The sequence below is a fragment of the Oryzias latipes genome, chromosome 20 (genome assembly GCF_053564925.1).
Source record: "Oryzias latipes strain Hd-rR chromosome 20, Olatipes_Hd-rR_3.1".
Taxonomy (NCBI): domain Eukaryota; kingdom Metazoa; phylum Chordata; class Actinopteri; order Beloniformes; family Adrianichthyidae; genus Oryzias; species Oryzias latipes.
Window position 1 is genome coordinate 11,943,222 of NC_136256.1, and position 24,884 is coordinate 11,968,105.

The 24,884-nt window shown below is 40.3% G+C and overlaps 1 protein-coding gene across 2 annotated transcripts in view; it reads right to left on the reverse strand.

Moving 5' to 3' along the window:
* The window catches only part of itgb1a (integrin, beta 1a), a 41,076-nt gene extending 22,331 nt beyond the window's left edge, over positions 1-18,745 (reverse strand). For both annotated transcript variants that reach the window (XM_023950367.2, XM_023950366.2), the window contains exon 1: positions 18,138-18,745. The gene's annotated coding sequence lies outside the window, so the exon portion shown is untranslated. The remainder of the gene's footprint in view (positions 1-18,137) is intronic.
* Between the last annotated feature and the right edge of the window lie 6,139 nt (positions 18,746-24,884).

Genomic DNA, 24,884 nt, shown 5'->3' on the forward strand with positions numbered 1-24,884 from the left:
TTCATTCACATCTGCCTCATTTGGATCCATTAGTAAGAAAAGATTCACAAGTCAGACCACAGTTTCTATTTGTTTTGTGTCTATGAGGAAGTGACTAACAGTAGCTAACAAGCCCAATACCTTTAAGGTACAATAAAACAATCCTCTGTAAAAAAAAAAAAAATGGAACAAGAGTGGTTTGACAAAAGTATTGTAGTAGTGCTTTTTTGCATTGTTTGGAGAGAGTTATACTCAAATGCGACTTATATGTCATTTAAAAACAAAAAATCGCTACAACCACCATAGGTGTGTGTATCAGTATTTGCAACTGACATAAACACAAAGGAAGAAGTGTCGCTCAGTCTTATGCTGGGCTTGATGGAATTGTTCCAAAGCGAAACAGACAAAGAATTCCACAGATTTTGTGATTTTTTTTTTTTACTCTAGAGGGACTTATAGTGCAGGGAATACAGTACTTTTTATAAGCATACTTAAATGTTTAACCTAAAAGGCTTCCAGAAAATGTTCCGTGCACTCCAAGTGAGACACCTCAGCCTTCAGCTTCAGCTGACTGACACCTTCAGCTGTAATTCAGGGGTAAGGGTATTTTTCTTAAATGTGACGCATTTATTCTCCCAGAAACCCCTCATTCTGTATGTCAGTGGGTATTTATTTTGAGAGGTTGAGTAAAATTACTGGAAATCACACCAAGTACTGTGCTTAAATAACCACAAAAACACCGGCATAAAGGATTATGTTATATGGATATATATTTAAACAGAAGTTAAACAGATTTGAGCTTCAACTGTTGAACAAAAATATCAAAAAAGTTGTTTTAAAAAACTCCAAAATAAAGACAATTTGGCAGAAATGGTTGCATGCCAGTCAGTTTTAAAGTTAATCATTTTGTTTTTTGTTTTTTTACCTACATAGTCTTAAATTCCATTTAAATCTGATTAAAATAGAACTTTTCTAGGAAATTCTGATGGAAAGATAACTACAGAAAGTGTGAACGTGCAAAACATGTAACTCACTGATGCATGATTGACTGGAAGATCTGTCTATGTCAATTAAAATAAAAAAGGTAAAATCTAAAGTCAAGATCTATTTTATTCCAAACTGCTGAACATTCATTAGACCTCTCTGATGCTCCATCTCAACCAATCAGACACCGTAAACATGACTTATCAGCTGTAGTTTAGAGAGGAGAACAACACGGATTAAAAATAAAATGATGAGCGAAAAGGCGCTTCATAATATTCAGAACATTAATAGAAGAAGTTTTTGGAAGATCATTTTGTATATTACAGAGCTGCGGCTCACTTTGTTTACAGTGAGACCCATTTCCTCTTCCGGTATTTTCAACACTACTGCGCATGCCCAAATGATTTATTCCGACCGAAAGTGTGACCATGTGAACGTTTGTTATGATCGCAAAAAGTTTTTCTGGGCCCATGTACACGGTTGAATTCTAATCCGACCATTGATCCGATCGAGATGTTTTGCCCATGTAACTGCGGCTATTGAGAGATCAGGTTTATTTATTTTGAAGAACTCTACAAAAGCATCAGTAAACACATTTCCATGTCTGGGTTCATTCAGAGACTCTCCCAGTACGGTAAGGTTCACCATCTACTGCAGGATCTGTGTCTGAATCACGACCACTTTCAACAGTACTTCAGTCTCTCTGTGACCCAATTTGACAACTTGCTGTCCTGCATAAGTCCCAAGAGGGAAAACACAAAAACAAGTATAAAGTAGAGGACCTTTTTATAATTGTCTCGACACAAATAAAAAAAAGATCACAAAGATCAGGAGCAAAACGAGCAGGAGCTAGAGAGAGTCTATTTGGGAACCACGTGAATTCATTGATGTTTTTTCAAGAGAAAGGGGGTTATACATCTGGCTTCCAACTTAGACCTTCAGTTAGCGTTGGGATGGTTTGCAGTTGAGTGTGAAGTGCTGGGATGAAGATTAGTGCTTCCACGTCTAAGGCTATGGTTCTTTACCAGAAAAGAATACCTTCTCCTCTCTGGGTAGGTGGAGAGCGCCTCTTCCAAGACGATACAACAAGTACATTGGGATGTCGTTCATTAGAAGGGACAACTGGAGTGTGAATAGGTAGATACAGTGGGGCAAAAAAGAATTTAGTCATCCACCAATTGTGCAAGTTCTCCCACCTAAAAGAGGCCTGTAATTTACATCATAGGTGTACATCAGCTATGAGAGACGAAATAAGAAAGAAAATCCAGAAAATTAACTGTGGGAACAATTATTAGAAAATGGAAGACATACAAGACCATGAATAATCTCCCTCCATCTGGGGGTCCCCGCAAAATTTCCCCCGCAAATGATCACAAGAACGATGAGCAAAAATCCTAGTGAATGACCTGCAGAGAGCTGGGGCCAAAGTAACAAAGGCTACCATCAGTAACACACTACACCACCAGAGACTTAAATCCTTCAGTGCCAGATGTGTCCCCCTGCTACAGCCAGTGCATGTGCAGGCCTGTCTAGAGAACATTTGGATGTTCCAGAAGAGGATTGGGAGAATGGCCTATGGTCAGATTAAACCATAATAGAACTATTTGGTAAGAACTCTTCTTGTCATGTTTTTGAGGAGAAAGAATGCTGAGTTGCATCTAAAGAACACAATACTTACTGTAAAGCATGGGGGGGGGGGGGGGGGGGGGGGGGGCATAATTCTTTGGGGATGTTTTTAAGCAAAGGGACCAGGATGACTGATCCGTGTAAAAGAAAGAATGAATGGGGCCATGTATGGTCAAAATTTGAGCGAAAACCTCCTCCCATCAGTAAGGGATTTGAAGATGAAACGTGGCTGGGTCTTTCAGCATGACATCGATTCCAAACACACTGCCCGGGTAACAGAGGAGTGGGTTTGGAAGACGTATTTCAAGGTCCTGGAGAGGCCTAGTCAGTCTCCAGATCTCAAACCCATAAAAAACTCTTTAGAGGGAGTTGAAAGTCTGTGTTGCCCAGCGACAGCTCGAAAACATCACCGCTCTAGAGGAGATGTGCATGAAGGAATGGGCCAAAATACCAGCAAAGGTTTTTGAAAGCATTCTCAAGACTTAGAGAACACATTTGACTGCTGTCATTGCCAACAAAGGGTGTTTAACAAAGTATTGAGTTTAACTTAAAATACTTATTTTCCACCATAATTTACAAATGTGATTTTCTGGCTTTTCTTTCTTCTCATTTTGTCTCTCATAGTTGAGGTATACATGATGAAAATTACAGGCTTCTGTCATCTTTTTAAGTGGGAGAACTTGCACAATTGGTGGTTAAATATCCTATTATCTGTCAGTCCATCCATCCATCCGTCCGTCCTTCCGTCTATCTAATACAAATCTCTTGTATTTAAAAAAAAAAAAAAACGTGGTTGTTTTTTTGTGTGTTTTTTTATAGGCAGTCTCCAGCTTTGTGGATTTTAACACAAAATAAAAACAAACATTGGATTTTAAGTGCAGTTTTAAACAACATAAAACAAGTTGACTCACTGAATAGTTGTGCATCACTGTAAGGAATGCAAGATTTTTAAGTGTGATTCTTTCCCCCAATGAGAAATTATAAGATAAAAAAATGATTACAGGTGTTTTACATTTTCCCTGCATCACAGCAGTATTTTAGCTGCATCCGTTGTTAAAGGGAAGTTTCTGGTTTTAAAAAGATCTGTACTTATCACAAAAAACAGCTAACCACATCTGTTCTCTCAAATGTTGCCAACATTCCTCTCGTGTGTGTGGCAAGGTTCAAGATACACTTCCAAAGGGAGGAGCGGTCCTGAAAACACACCCAAATAGAAAAATCTATAACACTTTAGCAGCAAAAATGTATTGGCATTGATCAAAGTTCAGTCATCATCAGATCCTTTCTCCAAGCAGCTAAATAAATAACAACAGAAGCTACACCATGACCTCTGGATGAGAGCCAAGTTCTTCTCAGCAAGGCTCCATCTCTGTGTTGAAAATAGCAGTGGTGTGCTAACAAGCCATTTCTGACCTGTCCTCCCATTTGGTTTCTAAGAGGACTCTAAAGAGTGAACTAAAGCCTCTTTTAAACTGCAGTCCCATCATCTCTGAGACTCATTCCAAAGGCACTGGAAGTGAAAACAACTGTCCACAACATCTGCTCCTGATGTTTTTAAACCAACCAGCCAACGACCAAAAAAAAAAATAAATAAATAAAAACGTAGAACATGTGTTACAAATATAGAGATCATCAGGGCTGCTCTGTCCACTCCTGTCTAGAATATAACATAAGTATTGATTTGCACTTGTTGATCAATATCAATAAGATTTTGTTGACATCACTAATTAGGTTTCATATTTGCTAACAGAAAAAGAAGCACTAGTGGATCATAATGGTGCTCTAAAAGCTGAGTAGGGTGTAATTAAATCTAGGATGAGAAACATTGAAAAAAACCGTATTATCCCTAAAAGCCTCTGTCACAGCTGCCCTTCTGGTTAGATACAAATTGTCTGTAGGCAGGAAAAAGGGAGGGAAAGTTGTATGGGACACGCAGGTGGCTTGCATGAAACATCAAGGTCAGTGAGCCCTTAGAGCAAAAATCTCCATGCACATTTTTCAACTGGCCTGCTGCGAGCAACAGGTCATTGCAGACTAGGGCTGGGCGATATGGCCTAAAAATAAAATCTCAGATTTGATTTATTTTTTTCATTCGATTTCCGATTTTCTCCCAATCCCCCCCCCCCTTAAGGAAAGCAAAAAGCACAAACGTCAGACAACTTAAAGCAAATTTTGCTTTGATTTAATCAAACGCAAGACAAATGCAACTCCCATTTCTGGGATGAATGATAACTAAATGAACAGACTCTTGGAATCAAAGTTAAGTACAAGACTTTTCTTCTTCTCACGCCCTTTTGGACTTGTGTTTTACATAATTTTTTTGTTTTATATAATTTTTGTCTTATTTCGTTATTCTACACTTGTTTTCACTTGGCCAAAATAAAAAGGTTACTTACTTAAAGTCCCAGCTGTGTTTTAAGTCACACTTTGTAGTCTAGACTAAAAGGAGAAACATTCACCTTGAGAGTAGCAACATATTCTCAAGGATTAACAAAACAGCTCATATCTGGGGTCTAAGGCTTTAAAACCCCGTCTTCTCCACGGAGAAGATGATGAAGCAGCAGGAGTCGCTCCAATCATCCAGCGGACAAGTAATTATTACAACGCAGTATTCTTTATTAACAAATAACAGTAACAATTAACTATCTAAATTATGAACTAACTATATAGGCGTTTTAGAATGATGTTGTGTATGTGTGTCGGGGCTCTGCGTGTGTAAGAGGACTGAGTGCGTGCCACGCGAGTGAGAGCCTTTGACTGCGATGGGCTTTAGGCAAATGTTGCAGTGTGGGGTCTCTTCCTCCACGTCTGTGGCAGCAAACCCATACCAGTTCCAAACAACAGATGATTTTATTCCTTTCTTGGGAAAAAACTTCCCACTCTCACCGGTAGCCATGCTGTCGCTTGCTGTTTCATGTGTGCTATGATGTTGTTTGTCGCTTGCCATATGGCCGTGTGATACTAACGCTACGGAAGCTCTGGGGAGCCAAAAATGCGCCATTACAAAAAAACTCGATTTAGTTATTTTTTTAAATCGCCCGTAACAAAAAATTTGAATTAATTCATTCAATCGATTTTTCGCCCAGGCCTATTTCAGAGCCTTATTGGTTAAGGCACATTCATTCTATTTTTTTTCTTATACTGAAAAATATTTTGTTGGGGAAATTAGACACAACTGACACTGAAATCAGACACAAAAGAAAAACACCTCCACAAGAGTACGTGTGTAGCCTTACTGTTGGAAAAAATTCAGACAAAAATTAGACAATCAGGATGTAGTTTGTTTGAGCATCTTTCAGGCGTTGTACAGCCATTTATGTATCACGTGTGGCATGTGCGCTGGGTCGGCAAGGGCCAGTTTTCATACCTTACTGACCAAGACTGTAGCACCACCAGGAGCAATGAGGGCGGGGTACGTCATCCCACCCAAGGACACTTTGACACATGGGTGGGTAGGGCAGGAATCCAACCTGCAATATTCCAATCAGAGGTTGACCACTCCACCTCTTATACACCTAGTCCTCTCAACGACCCTCAAAAAGCCCAGACAGCCCAAAAACCCACAGCACCCATATGTGTCAAACCTAGGACACATGTGAATAGGGCTTTATATGATATCAGGGGTGTTTATGCTCACTCGCAAAACAAAACCTCCATGTATTAAATCTCAATGCAAAGTGTTTTCATAGTTTTTCAAATTCGAAAAATCGACAAAGAATCCTGTTGTCCCAAGCCATTTTGCTTAAACATTCAACAGACTGACCCTTCCCAGATGGAGAACCTTGTAGATTTTTCCGAAATGTTGCTGATAAACTGTTGGTTTCCATTGTTTGTTTTTGCAGTGTGCTTCCTGTGTTCCCCCCTGAATTGCTGCCCCAGAGAATTTACTGTTGGGAAATGGTTCCACTCTGTGGGACAGAATCTCTCAATGTGAGGTGGATTTTTGAGAAAAGCTCAGAACTTGACACCAAATTCTGCTCATTTCTAAAAGAAATAAAAAGGACACATAAATGTCAAAGGCACTACACCAGTTCAACTCACTAGTTTAAGGTAGTTTGGCAGAGGAAATGTTTAAATAGTGCAGAGAATCATCAAATGTCTGTTTTAAAGCTGCCCTCGAGAAGCAGTTTTTCGAAATTAGCAGTTTTAAGAACGTGACTGAATGGCTTTGATTAGTTACACCCATGCACAGTTTGTGGCCTGAAGAGCTGCTGCACAGTACGACTCCCAAAAATTCCACACATATGCAGAGTCTGCCATTCTAGGCTGAAACACAGGACGCTATCCTTTAACACACAGGAAGCCTGTGTGAAGATGCACGGAAGGCAGCCAAATCTACCACTGGAGCAATGTTAAAAAGAAGAAAAAGAAGGCATGACAACGTATTCTGCAGAGCTGAAAAGCTGCTGGTTGCCAAAACAGCAGCGCCTATTGTCTTTGTGAATCAAGCACGTCTAATCTAAACCTAAACAAGGGAATAGCAAAATTCCAAGTTATGGGAAAGGCCAAACAAAATTTGGAACTGTTCTAAAACAATGACAGTAAGAAAGCCAAAAGACCCAACTGGAAATAAACAAAACAATGACAAGGCCATTAATTCTTGAGAACAATCTACAAATATGGGCAGAACACATGTGCTGCTAAACAGTGCGAGGAATTATTTATGTCCATGACAGCGCTGGCAAACGTCTGCAGCTCTGGAGGATTTAATGAATAGCCTGTTGAGACAGAGACGAGAATAAACGCATTCGCAACACAGCTAATGGTTCCAGCACTAAATGTTAATAAAAAAGAACTGATGCAGCTGGGAAACAGACGTTCACTCCACTTACAACTGAGACCCAAATTCATAGTTAAATGAATCAACATTTAACTGAAGGAAAGTGTGAAAACAGTAAAGCCTGCCTGACTACGATAAACATAATAGAGAAACAAAAAGATGAAGACCTTCTAAAATGCTTGTGTGTAGTCCACAATTTAAATTCTCTAATGGTAACAAATATATTTCATTTTTCCAGAAAGAGGTTTACTTGGCATAGATTAAGTGAAACTACAGCACAGAGATAAATCTCAAAGATGGCGTGTTATCTGCGACTAAAGGGACCAGGATGGATGCTATGTCAAAGGTTTATCAGATTTAACCTGGCAATAAGTCAGCTGTGCACACCTCCAGGGTAGGCAAAACTGCTGAGGCTGCAATACTGGTAAACAGACAATAATGAATGTCAGATGTCTTTCATTTGGCCGCAGACTTCACACTTCAACTGGGGGGCCTCGGTTTGCAGCAACAAGGAGGACAAAAAAGCTGTGCAGAGATTAGCGGTACGTGCTGACTGTTTCAAAATGCGTTTGCTTATGGAAACAGAAAAAGTACTTTTATCATATTTTATTCTAATTTCCTTCTTAGATGCCATAGACTTAATGCCTGATTGGATAATGCAAAAAACAAAATCTAAAACTTAATTGTTCCATACAGGCGGCTTTATCCCAAATGAGTAGGGGTGTGTATTGGCAAGAGTCTGGCGATACGATACATATCCCCATATTGTTCCAGAACACTTTTTTTTTTTTTTTTTTTTATAAACATGACTTTGAAAACAGTACCTGAATGTCACTAAGTTTTATGATCACGATGTTAAGCACTGAAACATATATAATTTGCTTTCACCAAGGCAAATTCGTAATGCTTTTATTTTGGTAACTTAAAATGTATAAAGGGAACAGTCAACATCATCTGTTTTCCACAACAAAATATTTTTCAGTGTAAGAAAAAAAAAATAGAATGAATGTGCCTTAACCAATAAGGTTCTGAAATAGGCCTGGGCGAAAAATAGATTGAATTAATTAATTCGAATATTTTGTTACGGGGGATTTAAAAAATAACTAAATCGAGATTTTGTGTAATAGCGCGTTTTTGGCTTCCCAGAGCTTCCATAGCGTTAGTTTCACACGGCCGTGTGGCAAGCGACAAACAACATCATAGCACACATGAAACAGCAAGCGACAGCATGGCTACCGGTGAGAGTGGGAAGTTTGTTACCAAGAAAGGAATAAAATCATCTGTTGTTTGGAACTGGTATGAGTTTGCTACCACAAACGTGGAGGAAGAGACCCCACACTGCAACATTTGCCTAAAGCCCATCGCAGTCAAAGGCAGCAGCACCACAAACCTATTTCAACACCCGGGGGAAACCTTTTATTACTGTTCTCCTTCACTCCGTAACTCCAAACATGAACGCGCGCCCCCAACACTTGTGCACGCTCTCACCCAATATCGCGTGGCACGCGCTCATTCCTCCTACATACGCAGCGCCCTGACACACAAACAGTCATTCTACAACACCTATATAGTTAGTTTATCAGTTAGATAGTTAGTTGTACTGTTATTTGTTAATTAAGAATACTGCGTTGTAATTATTACTTGTACTGGTATTCATTTGCAATGCGGCCGGCGGCGAGGGTGGGGGGTAGGTGTTGACCGCTACTCCTACTGCTTCATCAGTGTGATGATCAAAAATCCCACACCGTCACAGCTCTAGTTTATATCTTGTGGGACACATTTGCATATCGCCAAAGACATGGTACCCATATATACCGTGGAGAGGACGGGGTTTATTAATTTAATTAAAACCTTAAACCCCAGATATGAGCTGTATTGTTAATCCTTTAGGAAATGGTGCTACTCTCAAGGTGAATGTTTGTCTCCTTTTGGTCTAGACTACAAAGTGTGACTTAAAACACTGCTGGGACTTTGATTCAAAGAGTGTGTTCATTTATTTATTATTCATCCCAGAAATAGGGGCTACATTTGTCTTGCGTTTGATTAAATCAAAGCAAATGTTGCTTTAAGTTGTCTGCCGTTTGTACTTATTGCTTTCCTTAAGTAGGGGGGGAGAAAAAAGAAAAAAAATCGGAAATCGAATGTAAAAAAATAAACTCTGAGATTTTTTTTTAAACGGTTCAGGAGCCTGAATGGTGCTTCAGAAATAAAGGGGGGGGGGGGGGGGGGGGCACTAATTCTTTCCAGAAACAATAAGGTGTGATGATGAGGCAGCATGACAGGGTGAAGGAGAGCGCTTTAATGTAGCTAAGATGCTTTTGTCTATATCACTGCTGCAGGCACACTTTCTCACATGCAAATCGCCACGATGTCGGCCTTTTTTCAGAGAGTTGTACACACAACGCTGATCCATCAGGCCGCTAAACTAGAATCTATTGCTGTGAGGTTCTGCAGAACTTTAGTCCGCTTTGCCGATAGCATTTGCCTGGTGCTCCATGCATTAGCGACTGGGCAGCTGCAGTGCTTCACTCGTTCTTATCTGAGGCCACTAAAAAGCACCGCAAGCCGCATTTCTATATGCTGCTGGCAGCAACATGGCACTAAGTTAAGGTTCGGTACCCATCCAAAGTAAAAACTAAAAAAAAAACTGCCTCTAGCTGAGGTCTTCCTGTTGTTTTGTGCAGAGTAGAGCAAATGAACTGTTGCGATATATCGCCAAATCGATTTTTTCTAACACCCCTATAAATGAGCCTTGCAGTAAATCCTTAAGGGGGATTTACAATACAATTGTGAATATATCAATCCCTTGTAAGCCCAACTGCTGGTCCTAAAATCGTTGAAAAGGGGTCTAAAAAAATTCCCTCGCCATGACAGATACAAATTAGCGTTGGCCCTCCTGACTGTATATGAGAACTGGACTGAGTGATCCCTCCCTCCTCGCTTTTCAAATTGGAAGTACCTGCTGGTTCAAAGGAGATAAAATCGCACAGACTTCTACTGGGATTTAAACAGTATTTACTCAGTCATTTTATTGGTCAGGTTAACCATTCTTGATCTGATAACCTTTTTGAACATGTTCTTTAGTTCTGTAGTGTGAGTTATTCAAGTTCTAAACTGACCAATCATATGCCTCAATAAAAGTATGTGGTCGTATGTAAAACGTACAACACATTTGACAAACAGATTCTCCTGAGCCTGCTTTCAAGCGGTAGGGGTGTGAACCTCCAACAAGCTCAACCCTGTTTGGCAACACTGGTTGCCATAGAAATGTTGACTCAGATAAATCATTGCTTACAAACGCGAGGTCCGCATTGCAAAAAAGGCAACTGAATTTACTTAATTTCATTGAAACCGGAAGCAATTCCTTTCTTATGTGACATCATACTTACTTGATCCAGTTCTCAGATACAGTCAATGGTTGTCCCCTATGACCCTGTGCTTTTGTGAGACAATCCATTTAGTAATAAAAAAGATTAATATTAGTATTACCACCATGCAGAAACATTTCAGGATGAATTTTAGAGTTCAAGAAAATAGCCAAAGCATGGTTGCATGTGCTCCAAACTCAAGAGTTTTCTAAAGGATCATCATCAATTTGATATTATTCAAACATTGCTGTGGCCCACAAGAACTGCACCCTATTCACCAATGTTTCACATGCCTTTTCACCATGTCCTAGCTGCAAAGCAAATGGGCTATAGGCTTCTGTTACAGAACACATACAGTATATTACTGGACAGCGTGACCCCTCCCCCCTCGCATTCCAAGTACAAGTACCCGCTGCTTCCAAGAAGCCAAAATCCCATAGACTTCTATAAATACATCAAAACCTATTACTTAGTCATTCTATTGGTCAGAATAACCATTCTTGCTCTGATACTTTTCTCTTATCTTCTTGCTAATCTTAATTTTTTTTAATGATACATTTTCTTTGTCACAAGTTATTCAAGTTATAAACTGACCAATCAAGGCAAGGCAAGGCAAGGCAAGTTTATTTGTATAGCACAATTCGTACACAAAGTAATTCAAGGTGCTTCACAAAACAGAAAAATGCATTAAAATCACAATACATCATAGAAATAATCAACATAAAATTTACTTTAAAAGAAAAGAAGAAAAAAAAAGATTTAAAAAGAAAGGAAGGAAAGAAAAGTGCAGATAGGACCTTTCAGTCATATACACGGCTAAACAGAAATGTTTTAAGTCTAGATTTGAACATGAACACAGAAGAGGCCTGTCTTACGCCTTCAGGGAGGCTGTTCCAGATCTTAGCTGCAGAATATTGAAACGCTGATTCCCCTTGTTTAGTTCTGACTCTGGGTATCAACAGGAGGCCGGCCCCTGAGGTCCTCAGAGTACGAGATGGTTCATATGGCACTAACATGTCAGAGATGTATTTTGGTGCGTGGCCATGGAGAGACTTGTACACAAGCAGAGCTGCTTTGAAGTCTATTCTTTGAGGTACAGGGAGCCAGTGCAAAGACCTGAGCACAGGACTAATGTGATCATACTTCCTGGTTTTGGTCAGGACTCGAGCAGCAGCATTCTGGATGTACTGAAGCTGTTTTACAGCTCGTTTGGAGAGGCCGGTGAGCAGGCCGTTACAGTAGTCTAACCTACTGGAGACAAATGCATGGATAAGTATCTCCAGGTCTCGCTTTGAGATTATGTTTTTGATTTTGGCAATGTTTTTCAGGTGGTAAAATGCCGCTGATGTTACTGACTTGATATGGCTGTTAAAGTTCAGGTCAGAGTCCATGATTACCCCTAGATTTCTGACTTGATTTGAGGGTTTAAGAGACAGAGAATGAAGGTAGCTGCTGACAATTTCTCTTTGTTTCTGTGGGCCAAAAACAATAACTTCGGTCTTGTCTGAGTTTAGCTGGAGAAAGTTGTCCTGCATCCACGCGCTGATCTGTTGGAGGCAGTGGTTGAGTGAATCCACTGGCCCATATTCACCTGTTGTCAGTGACACATAGATCTGAGTATCATCTGCATAGTTGTGATAAGAAATGTTATTACTGCGTATTAACTGCCCTAGTGGCAGCATGTAGAGGTTGAACAGAAGGGGTCCCAGGATCGATCCCTGGGGCACACCACAAAGCGTAAACAGGACCGATCCTGTTTACGCTTTATATGTTACCCCTAGGAAACATAATCAGGAAACACAGCATTAATTTTCATTGTTATGCCGACGATACGCAGTTGTATTTATCCATGAAGCCTGACCAGAATGACCAGATAGAGAAACTGAACGCCTGCATCAGTGACATCAAGACCTGGATGACAATTAATTACCTCCTCTTGAACCCAGAAAAAACTGAGGTCATTATACTTGGTCCTAAAAACCTCAGAGATGCTCTGTCTGCTCAGATAGTCTCCCTGGATGGTATAAGTATAGCCCCCAATTCCACAGTTAGAAACCTTGGGGTTTTACTTGACCAGGATTTATCATTTAAGGCTCACATATCTCAGGCATGTAGAACTGCCTTTTTTCACCTGCGGAATATTGCTAAGATCAGAAATATACTTTCTAAGAGTGATGCTGAAAAACTCATCCATGCATTTGTTACGTCGAGGCTGGATTACTGTAACTCCTTGTTAGCAGCGTGTCCTAAGAGTTCCTTAAGAAGTCTCCAGCTTGTTCAGAACGCAGCTGCTAGATCAGGGGTGGGCAATTCCAGGCCTCGAGGGCCGGTGTGTCTGCATGATTTCCAGATAGTCTTGCCCTACTCATGGCTGATTACCTGGTTCAGGTGTGTCCAGCCAATAATCTTGCCCTACTCATGGCTGATTACCTGGTTCAGGTGTGTCCAGCCAATTAGAACACGCCAGAGCAGGGTATGCTGGAAAACATGCAGGAATGCGGCCCTCAGTGCCCACCTCTGTGCTAGATTGTTAGCTGGAACCAGCAGAAGAGATCACATCACTCCTGTGTTAGTTTCGCTCCATTGGCTCCCAGTTGATTCTAGAATTAAGTTCAAGATCCTCCTGTTAACCTATAAGGCCTTACATGGAATGGCCCCGTCCTATATTAAGGACCTCATAGTCCCTTACCAACCAATCAGAACACTTCGCTCGCAAAATGCAGGACTGCTTGTGGTTCCTAGAATTAGTAAAAGTACGGTTGGAGGTAGAGCGTTTAGCCACCAAGCCCCTGTCTTATGGAATAAACTCCCAGCTCATGTAAGAGAGGCCGACTCAGTTTCTACATTCAAAGCTAGACTGAAAACATTCCTCTTTGGACAGGCTTATTGTCAGACTAGCTAGTATTCAGAGATTATTTAACTTAATGTTAGTTTGTTTAAATTAAACTTAATAATAACTATTTCTTTTAAAAGGCTGCTAGAAGTTGAAGCTGGGGTAACTATGGTGCACTGGGGTTCTGTCCTCTTTCCTTTTTTACTTCTACCCTTCCTCTCCTCTATTCTTGATCATAATTTATCATTTAGTTCTCCATGCCTCTGTTTGGTGCAGTGCGATTCATGTATTGTCCCTCTTTTCCTCTCCCCTCCTGGGGAGTGGGAGTGCTTCCAGACTCCAGATGGCTCATCCGTGCTCCAGTTCCTGACCGTTTACCTCGCCTTTGCTCCTGCTCCTACACCTGGCTGTGGATCCTGCCTCTGGATCATCTCTGGCTCGTCTCTGCTCTGTACCTGACCGAGTACCTCGTCTCTGCTCCTGCTCCTACACCTGGCTGTGGTTCCTGTCTCCGGCTCGACTCGCGCCTTTGACTGTCCCCACAACCACGGCTGGATGAAGCTCGTCTGCTGGACTTTTATATATGTAGTTGTAGATTTAGATAAGTTAATTCTTCTCTAAGAGTTCTGGTAAATCGCCTGTCCGTCCTGGGGGAGGATCCCTCCTTCATGTGGGCACCTCTGAGGTTTCTTCGTTTTTTCCGGAATCCGGTTTTTTTGGGAGTTTTTCCTTACCGCGAAGGGGGGTCTAAGGGCAGGGATGCCAGTATAGCTTAGTCAGTTTGTTAGTTCATTTTAGTATTTTTCTATTGAACTCTTTGTATTCGTGATCCTTTTGATTTCATGTTTTACTTCGAAGCCCATCGAGACGACTGTTGTTGTGATTTTGGGCTATACAAATAAAATTGAATTGAATTGAATTGAATTGAATTGAATTGAATTCAAGCCCATGTAGTCTGAGACACAACTCCCAATTTCAACAAAATATTTCCTGTCTTCCAGATAAGACTTGAGCCAACTTAGGGCAGATCCAGAGATGCCAACCCAGTCTTGGAGTCTGTGCAAAAGGATCCCATGATCAACAGTATCAAAGGCAGCGCTCAGGTCTAGCAGGATTAAGACAGTGACTTTTCCATCATCAGTGTTCAGGCGGATGTCATTGGTTACCTTGATAAGAGCAGTTTCTGTGCTATGATGGGGTCTAAAACCTGACTGGAAAACATCAAACGAATTGTTTAATAAGAGAAAGTCAGTGAGCTGTTGGTAGACAACTTTTTCAAGGACTTTTCCTAAAAATGGCAGATTAGAGATAGGTCTGTAATTATTCAGTACAGTGGGATCAAGACCGCTCTTTTTCAGGAGGGGTTTAATCAAATGCCTGTGGTGCCCGCTTGCCCCCCACCTTGAACATTTGACAGATTTTCCTAAGCTCACTTTCATTGGGAGGTGTGTGGACTTCGAACAAGCTTTTTATGATTGGTGACAGCAGTTGCCCAAGAAATGTGACTCAAACCAACTGGAACCAATCCATGTCAACTGAGGCTATCACGGGAAAATGGCGACTGAATTGGCTTCCTTTCACTGGAGCCAGAGGTAAGGCTTTTTCTATTAATGACATCACAGCTGCTTTGTCCTGTGATATGCTGTCTATGGTTTAACTCCTAACCTCTGTTTTGAGCTTTTTGCCAAGGATACCAGGGTCCCATTCACACCTGCCAAAGAAAGAATTAACTACCCCCTCTGATCTACATCAAGACCCCAACCAGATTGTTGACTTTTGTACCTACTCACTTTTCAGCCACACCTCTGATGCAGTAAGCAAAAACAGTCAGTATTACCATTCAGCTGATGGCACCGAAGAAGCTACTTGGATGTAAAAAAAAAAAAACTATTTAAAAAAAATGCATGTGAAAACAGGTATTTAGATAAAAATGTTTTGACAGATTAAGTCATGTCACAGTCCTAACTCTAAAGGAAGAATTCCAAGGCAGTGTCCAGTTTGAAACCATTTGTTTCTTGACAAACTTAAGACTCTGGACTCACTTCCTGTCACCTCCCAACAATCTCTTATCTACCAGCTTCTTATCTCAAAACAGAAGCTGGTAAGGAATCCATGTTTGTTACCCCTCCCAGTTTTCATTTCTACAAAGTTAATGTCTCCATCATCAGCTCTGCTGTAAGTGGGAGGGGAAGTCTGCCCAGTGGTTAAGCTAAATCTGTACTGAATCTATTTATGGCCAACATGGCACGTTCGGCTTCGCTTTCTGAGCAGGACCTGACCTCAGAGGCTCGTTTGGGAAGCAAGAGGCACCGACAAAACTTGCTCAGAAGGAGAAGAATGTAGACAAATTGGCTTTGGGACAAGCTATTGGGGGGGCTTAAACTGTCTAACTGTTATAAGACCACAGTTGATACATGGCCTTTCATACGTGTTCAAGAAACCACACGTGTTTAGTCCATAGTGTTCACACCAGACAAGCAGGGAGGGGCTTCTTCTTCTTTTTCTACTATTTTCTTGTACACATCTCCCTCCTACAGTTGGAAAAGGGTTCGTGCAAAATGTTAAAATCTGGCAAATTGAACACAGAAACGGTTCGGTTCATTGCTAGCATACCTGCAATGTCTGATATGGATTACCATCACGTCAAGAGAGTGGTCTTGGTTTATCTTTACTTCAAAAACAAACAGACGTCCTCAGGCTTGCCGCCCTGTTTGGATTCAGCAGAAAAACCAGCTACGTTGGAAACGATGAGTTTCACCCCCTGCTCCATACATCACTACCAAACCGGAGTGGTCAAAGTTCAACCTAATTAACCTGGCAACACGTGTGTTTTGTACGTAGAGGCTGAAAACGGTCACAACAGCTTGCAAAGCTACACGCGAACGCGAGTTTTGAATGTGGAAGATGGAAACTCACATTTACGCATGTTTACATAGACCTTTTATTGGAAGTGACCACTTGGCCACATGTTTTCCAGGTTATCCAGTGCACAGGTAGCTTTGAAGGATTAAAAAAAAAAGAATGGCAGTCACAACAAGAAAAGAACAGCACATTAACCGTTTTCACTCTTGCAGCAACAATTTGACGTATAAGAGCACTAGCTGACATGACCAAAAAAAAAATTGAATCAAGTTTCTGTCTGTTAGCATAAATCTTGCCTACTAGTTAACCCCAAAAGCATTGCCAGCTCAACTGTGTTTCTGTTCTTAACTGTTAATTTTTCTCTGTGAGTTATTGTATGTGGGCCACTATCAAGCTTCGGTGAAGCCTGTACGACCGTATGAAGTATTTTTTCTTGCAGTATTGACATTTTGCCTCTTGAGTGTCAAAAACACCCATTAAAGACCGCTTGTAAAACAAATGTCTGAAGAGCAGAAAGGGGAGGACAGAAATTTGGCGGCATAGAAAAATCCCACTTTTACGTTTGATTTCTTATGAGATAGAAACGGCTTGGGCGTGGCTCTGTGTTGAATAAATAGCCTCATAAATCAGGTGGGACCTGGCTTCTGCAGTAGCAGCTGCTCCCCTGGGGGATGTGTGTGGGTGTGTGGGGGGGGGGTCCTGTGGCCACATTCATTCAGCTGGTAGCCACTGTTTCAGCTTCAGACTTTCAACTCCCCTACTGTCCTACATTTATCCTTCTCCACAATTAGCTAACCCCCCCCCCCCCTCTCTCTTTCATACCCCCCCCCCCCCCCCACACACACACACACACATCTTTATCTCCCCTTGACCCCCCTCGTTGTCTCTACCCTTCCTGCTTCAATTTTCCTGATGAAACCTCGTCTCTTCATCTGTAAAGTCAGCAAACTGAGCTCTTTTCAGGGCGTTGATCCCGTTGCTCCTCCTCAGATCAAATGGTGGGGGTCTGGTTGATTCAATCAATGGAAAACTGTGCAGACCGTCAGTCCTGAACTGCAAGAGCAGCAAGCTCTATTCAGTAAAGCTCTACATGCAGTCTCACATCTCTCTAGTGTATTCCGTTGCCAGACTGAAGCTATGCACAAAGTTCTGTGTTCTGGCAGCTAATTGCAGAAACTTTAATTCCTCTGAAAGTAAGACCAAAAAATAAAATCATTGTTTTATTTCTTTTTTTATAACAGCTCTGTTCCCCTGGGTGTCAACCTCATGTCTTGCCTAATTGATTAGCTTTACATGTTGGTTTTCCCTTTAAAGTAGACATGCAGAGCCTGTTGCATTGGAATAGGCCAAATAAATAGGCCCTACAATACCAGAAAAAGAATATAATGTTGGCAATATAATTATTTTTAACCCAGATTTTTCAAGTTTAATTTTAACAAAATTTCTAGTCATTTTCTAAAACTCTTATTTTGAAATTTGATGTATAAAAACTGAGGTAAAACAAACCTGGGCGAAAGCATTTTGTCTAAGCCACGGGGGGAAGACAAAATTGAGTTAAAAAGAAAATTCTAAGCTGGTATTAAAATTGGCGTGGATATATATACATATAAAGATTTATAATATACAGACACAAAAAAACTTGGAAAAATAAATTAAGGTTGTACCAAAATAAAGAAAAAATATTAAAGTATTTTTGTCAGCTTACCTTGCCGCAGTGATGTTTATATCCGAGGCAACATGCAGTAAGCTAACCCTCGTCCAGCTCGCGGCGAGAGCAGCAACTATCTGCCCTGTTGGCACCGGGGGCCACTCTCTCTGTCAACTCAAAGAAGACCTTTCCTGCCGCTCATTCCCATCAACTTTCCTTTGAGAAAATTTTCTATAGGATGTGAAGTATCAAGTGCCTAAAAACTCCAAGAGACACGGCTCCCCTCTCTAGCGTGGAAGTGAGGCTCTCCTATCGTCAGCCTCAATCGGGCAAAGCCGAGAAGTAAGTAACCCCCGCTTTCCTTTGCTGTCTTTTAGCGAAGCTCACTACCATTGCAACTTCCTGCCCTTTCCTTTAAAAATAAAAGCCATTTTTTCCCACCAATAAGGTAAAAGTTGAAATAAAGTTATTTTCAGATGACAAATGTATTATCACTTAAAAGAATTTTCGAGATAATCGACTAAGTGATAATATTTTTTATCTTAGCGACAAATCTGGCGTTCTTCAAATAACCTAAACTGAGCCTTTGTTTTATTTTGAAGGGTGGTTGGTTTGTTTTATTTTTGCCAACTTAAATCTCAGCCTTGAGTGTACGTCATCGTTACGCACCCCCACTCAAATAATTGCCTATTTATACAGATGCTGCTGGCACGCCTGCGTCATGCTCTCGCGCTGCATCAGTCAGTCATACCCATATATATCTACATGTAAACTCATGGGAAATAACCTAAATAAACACTTTCATCATTTAATTTCATTTGGTTTATTTGAGGTTTAGTCTAAACAATAAACTCTGCCAGATTTGTTTAAATTATAGAGCAAAGTTATTTTTCTGGTAGTGGCTCGAATGTTTAATAATGTTGGTATATCACCTTTGGTATGGACCACAATATAACCCTTTTTTAAGAGCCCTACTTTGACATTCATGATTTTTCTCTACTATTTAAAGTATTACCAAAAACTGTAGAATTCGCTGATAACATGTTTATTTTTATTATAACTGAAATGTATTACGAAATAAACATAATGTGATCTCTACATCTAAACAATTATTTACATTTTCGCTAGAATCGAAAAATACACTCTCTGGCCACTTTAGATACACCTTGCTAGTACCAGGTTGGACCCCTTTTTGCTTCAGAACTACCTTAGTCCTTGGTGGCATAGATTCAACAAAGTACTGGAAGAATTCCTCAGGGAATTTGATTCATATCGACATGACAGCATCACACAGTTGCTGCATATTTGTCGGCTGGACATCCACGATACTAATGTCCCGTTCCCCCACATCAAGGTGCTCTATTGGGTTAAGATCTGGTGACTGTGGAGGTCATTTGAGTCCAGTGACCTCATTGTCATGTTCAAGAAACCAGTCAGATTATTCCAGCTTTATGACATGGTGCCTTATTCTGCTGGAATTAGCCATCAGGAGATGGTACACTGTGGTCTTAACCCTTGTGCTATCTTAGATGACCCCGACCTTACATTGATGTGTTATTCCTACCATGAAAAAGGTGGATAAAGGTGGAAAGATTTCATGTAATCCATGGACTTCCGTGAGGTTCACAAATCACTGAAGAAAATTGGTTCAAAGCACTGTCTACTGGGTCTAGATGACCCAACTCCTAATGTTAAAGTGCCTATGATAGCACAAGGGATAAAGGGATGGACATGGTCAGCAGCACTACTCAGATAGACTGTGGAGTTGGAACCATGCTCAATTGGTACTAAGGAACTCAAAGTGTGCCAAGAAAACATCTTCCGCACCATTACACCACCAGCACCACCCTGATATGAGGCAGGATGGATCCAGGTTGTTGATGCCAAATTCTGACCCTACCATCCAAATGTTGCTGCAGAAATGGTGACTAGGCAACTTTTTTTCCAATCTTCTATTGTCCAATTTTGCTGAGGTTGTGTGAATTGTAGCCTCAGTTTCCTGTTTTTAGCTGACTGGAGTGGTACCCAGGGTGGTCTTCTGCTGCTGCAGCCCATCTGCCTCATGGTTGGGCGTGTTATGCGTTCAGAGATGTTGTTCTGCAGACCTCGGTTGTAACCAATGGTTATTTGAGTTCCTGTTGCCTTTCTATCAGCTAGGACCAGTCTGGCAATTCTCCTCTGACATCAATCAGGTATTTCTGCCCACAGAACTGCCGATCACTGGATATTTTCTCTTTTTCTGATCATTCTCTGTAAACTCTGGAGGTAGTTCCGCGTGACAATTTGAACAAACAATAAGAAGAAAAACTATAGTGTAATTTTTAGTCTAGCATCTGCACTGGCTCTAATTATCACATGATGACTCCTCTGTACTTAAGAGAAGTTAGATTGCTCAAGATTATGTGAACTTCTCTCCTTGAAAGTAAAAAGGGCTCAAAAACCGTGTTGTCTGTTTTTTGTTTTAGTCTCGACATTTTTGGTACTTCAAGCCTGATTCCTTACATCTCCAATCTGAGGGAGAAGGAAATGGTCAGTGCTAAAAGTCTATCGACAGTGTAGTGAAAGCCCCATGGGTCTGTAGAAGGAGGACCTCCACAATACAAAGCCTAACTACATCATAAAGAGGATATCCAGAAGTTTCTGGTCTAACTCCATAACCCCAGCCTGTATCTATAACCAGAGTCCAGGCAGTCTGCATACAGGTTGAGAAAACAATCAACTTATTTCAATAAACATCTGGCAGGAACCCCAAATGGGAATTTGGACCAGATTTAGCCTTAGCTTATTCTATGATTAAAGTTTCAAATCCCCATGGTAATAGGAATCAACCCATCATACAGGTTTACTGATAATAGACTGAGTTTCATATAAGAGACATAACCAGTGGAATGGCGAAGCTTGGCCAGTTAGTCAACCTCTGATCTGCCAGGTAAAGGTCACATATTAGCCTATGTAGATAATACAGTATTTTACTTGCATCTAAAAGTAAATCAGATCAGATTGCGATGTTAAAACACCTGGCATAAAAAAGACTCTAAGTCCATCCATCCATCCATTTTCTGAACCTGCTCAATCCCTTTCAGGGTCATAAGGTTGTTAGAGCCTATTTCGGCTACTGTTGGGCAAAGGCGGGTACACCTCGGACAGGTCACCAGTCAGTCACAGAGGACATAAAGTCCAACCATCCATCTTCTTTATCTACTGAATCCCTTTCGGGGTCATGGAGTTTCTGGAGCCAACCCAAATGTGGGTACACCTTGCACAGGTTGCCAGTCTGTTTCAAAGGACATATAGGCCAAATCCGAAATGCTTCCTTCCCTACTTCTCCGGCTCTTCCCTATTGCTCCAATGTAGGAGCATTTGAAACTGTAATGCTGTTAGAAAGTGTTAAGAAGTTGTCGTAGTGACTGCTGCTATCCCTCCGCTGGTAGGGTAATCCATGTCACACTGTGGCTTAGAGGAGCAACACATTTCTTCTTCTAAGTGTGCTCAGAAGCCCAAAAGTTTACACTTAAATGTAAGTATTGAGGTTTTGGTTTTTGCATGACTTTTTAAATGTATAAAACCAATGTTGTGATGTATTTTCTGAGCGCTGCAGTTACATGTCATGTAATTGACCGGCAACTGTTGATTGCTTCATCAAGCGTTAGTAACGTCCATATTTGAAGACACCATTTTTTTTCCATATCTCTCCACTTGGACGGACAAATGCAGGGACAGGGCGAAGCCATAGGCATAGGGAAGCCATTTGGATTCGGCCTTAGCCTCAAAACAAAAACTACAATTATGGCAGAGTAGTGTAAAGTATTTAGGACACACCCCTACAGCAAAAGGTCGAAAGTTAGATGAGGCCAGGAAGCAAGCCATTCAACAAATGCTGAAACCTGGAACTAAAAAGCAAATGCTGGTTTTCAGAGGATCAATGAATTTCAATCAGTAATGCTTTCGGATTTCCTTAGAAATAACCAAACCTCTCTGAAACCTTAATAAGAACTCCACATCAGCAGGATGTGACATAGTTGAATAAAATGCAGAAGGTGAAGAACCTTTTTTTAAATAAAAGTAACAATAGCTGTGATAGAAACAATTGTATTAACTTGTCGTTATTATGCTTGGACTTGAAAAATGGCCATGGGATTTCTGTATTACTCCAAAACAAGGAGAGAAAAAAGGCAGAGAGCGTATTATTCAACCAGACTTGACCGCGTCACGCTGTCTCTGCCTCTTTTTGAGCAAACTTTGGTTGCGTGCTTAAAGGCAGAGCAAGCCTCAGCAGCAGAGATGTTGTTTCACCCCCTAGTTCTAAAAGTAACTCATTTAGTTTCAGACACTTGCTTCCTGAAAGTAAAATGCAATATCTGCCCCTAGAAAGGCATTTGTCATGAATCCCCTTTTTGTTATCACACATTTAAGTGCTGTGAGGTACACTTCTCTAAATCCAGCTAAACGTAATATGACAACTTTTATTAGAAGCACAAAAGAGTGAACAAACATCAGAAAAACATGTGGAGAACAAAAAAACTTTAGAAAAAAAAAGATGACTGACTTTACTGTTTGAACAGCAAACCAATTCTAACCCAAGTCTTTTTTCAAATTACATACAAATTAATTGTGAAAATTTGAATGTACGGTTAACACATAATGGTAAAAGAAATATAAAGCTAAAAAAAAACGTTTAAACATGTATGTATGGATTTTGTAGATTTAAATCTTTGTGAAAATACTATCAAGTAATGTATAGATCCTTGCTCTATATGAAGTCATTAGGATGTGACCAATGAAGTCCGTTAGTTTAGATTTATTGTCGTCTTGACAGCAGCAAAAGCTCTATTAACCCATACCAGCCTATAGAAGACTGCAAACATTTTAGCCAGCTAAAAAAAAAAAAAATGTGAATCAGAAGATGTTGTACCGGAGCACAACATCTTCTGAAACTGTAAACTCATCTGGAAAGGACCTAAATAAATAGCTTAATTCTTTAAATTAATCTGGTCATACTGGATCAGTTTCAGTCTAAATAATCAAATCTACAAGACCTGTTTGTTTAAATTTAGGTGGAAAGTTGTTACAGCTTCAGCCGAGGGCTGGAATGGCAAAAATGTGGGGAAAAAACAAACGCAGAGGACCAGAGGTTCATTCGCTCCTGTTTATTTGCAGAGTGCTATAAAAGGGAGTCCAGCTTTTTATATCCCTGGCCTGCTCTGGTTTAAAATCCTTTTAGTATTAGTGGTTCAATGAACCTGCTGTAAATAAAAAATAATCTAAACTACTTAGATGTTGAATTTGTTGAAACTCTTTGTTTGCTTCGACTACACTAATAAGAGCCATGAACACACTCTGATTTTCTAAAAAAAAGGCTTAACAATTTAAGTGTAGAAAGCTTTAAAGTCCCACACGGATCATCTTTAGATCTATTTTCAAAGCATTCCCAGTGTTTTTTTAATTATGCCTTATTAGCCAAAATGAAAATCTGATTCAGAAAGATTTAAATAACAAGATAATAATCTTTTTTATTGGAGTTTGGCTTTAATTGATTGGATTTAAACTTTTTTTCTGTTTTTTATGTTTTCATCACCACAAAATGTCTCACTGTTATGAACGCAGAAAGATGTCAATACATCCTAGTTTATTAAATGAAGGACTTTTAGACACACTTTAGATCATTATCATAGTATAATTTCAGTGTTTAGTCTGTTTTTAGAGACTGTGACCATGAGGTCCTGCTGTGGGACTCTGACATTCCTCAAAAAGCTGGAGCCACCTTGTGGCCAACATAAGAACTGCATTGTCAAGTTGAAGTTACTGCCCCAAGGATTAAAATTTAAAATTTTGCCCGTCATATTCAGATTTAGGAGAAATTAAAATAAATAAACAAATAAACAACACATTCCCCAATGTTTACCGTATATGTGCAAAAGAAGCAGTTCATAATAGGAAGACTATAAATAAATTGAAGAAACAAAGATAAAAATTGCTCAAGTTACTTGTTTACTTAAGGAACCTGAAAGCTTAAAGTTACTTAGTGTCTTTTGGTGCAAGTGTTGATCATTTCTACGTCTCTTCTGGAGGGAAGGGAGGCTGCCAATGACATTGACTGTGCCATCAACAGATTTTGTCTGCTACCTAATAATGGCTAATCCTTCTTTGTTGTTAGCCATTTCTGTTCTATGTGGAAACTTTAAATAAAGTGCTCACATGTATTTACAAGTATTTTTTATAGACCGTATTGTTGTTAGAGTGTTCCTGCTGGTATCTTCATCCATGATGCAGCCGATTGTGTTGACCTCAAGATCTCAAGCAGGGATTAATAACAAAAAGGAAAAATAGTCACACACATCAAAAAATCTGCTATAATTGAAAAAAGTTGTCTGCCGTGACTACATTGTTTCTTAAGCTCTCTGTTCTTATGTTGCCTTTGAGCAAATTTCACCAATGCAAATGACTTCTAAATCATTCAAATTTTGTGGCTGTTGCTTCAGCTCTCTCCGTAGGTTTTCTATAGGATGGATTTTTAATCCTCCTGGCTTAAGGAGGGAGGTTCTCATTCAGGATTTGAGGGTTCATGGTTCCGTCCATCCGCCATTCACGTGGTGAAGTAGTCCTGTGCAGAAAAACACCCCCAAAGCATAATGTTTCCACCTCCGTGCTTGACAGTGGGAATGGTGTTCTTGGGGTCATAGGCAGCATTTCTCTTTCTCCAAACCCGACGGGTTGAATTGATGCCAAAGAGCTCAGTTTTGGTCTCATCTGATCACAGCACCTTCTCCCAATCAGTCTAAAGGTGGTTACTAACAAAAACCAGGC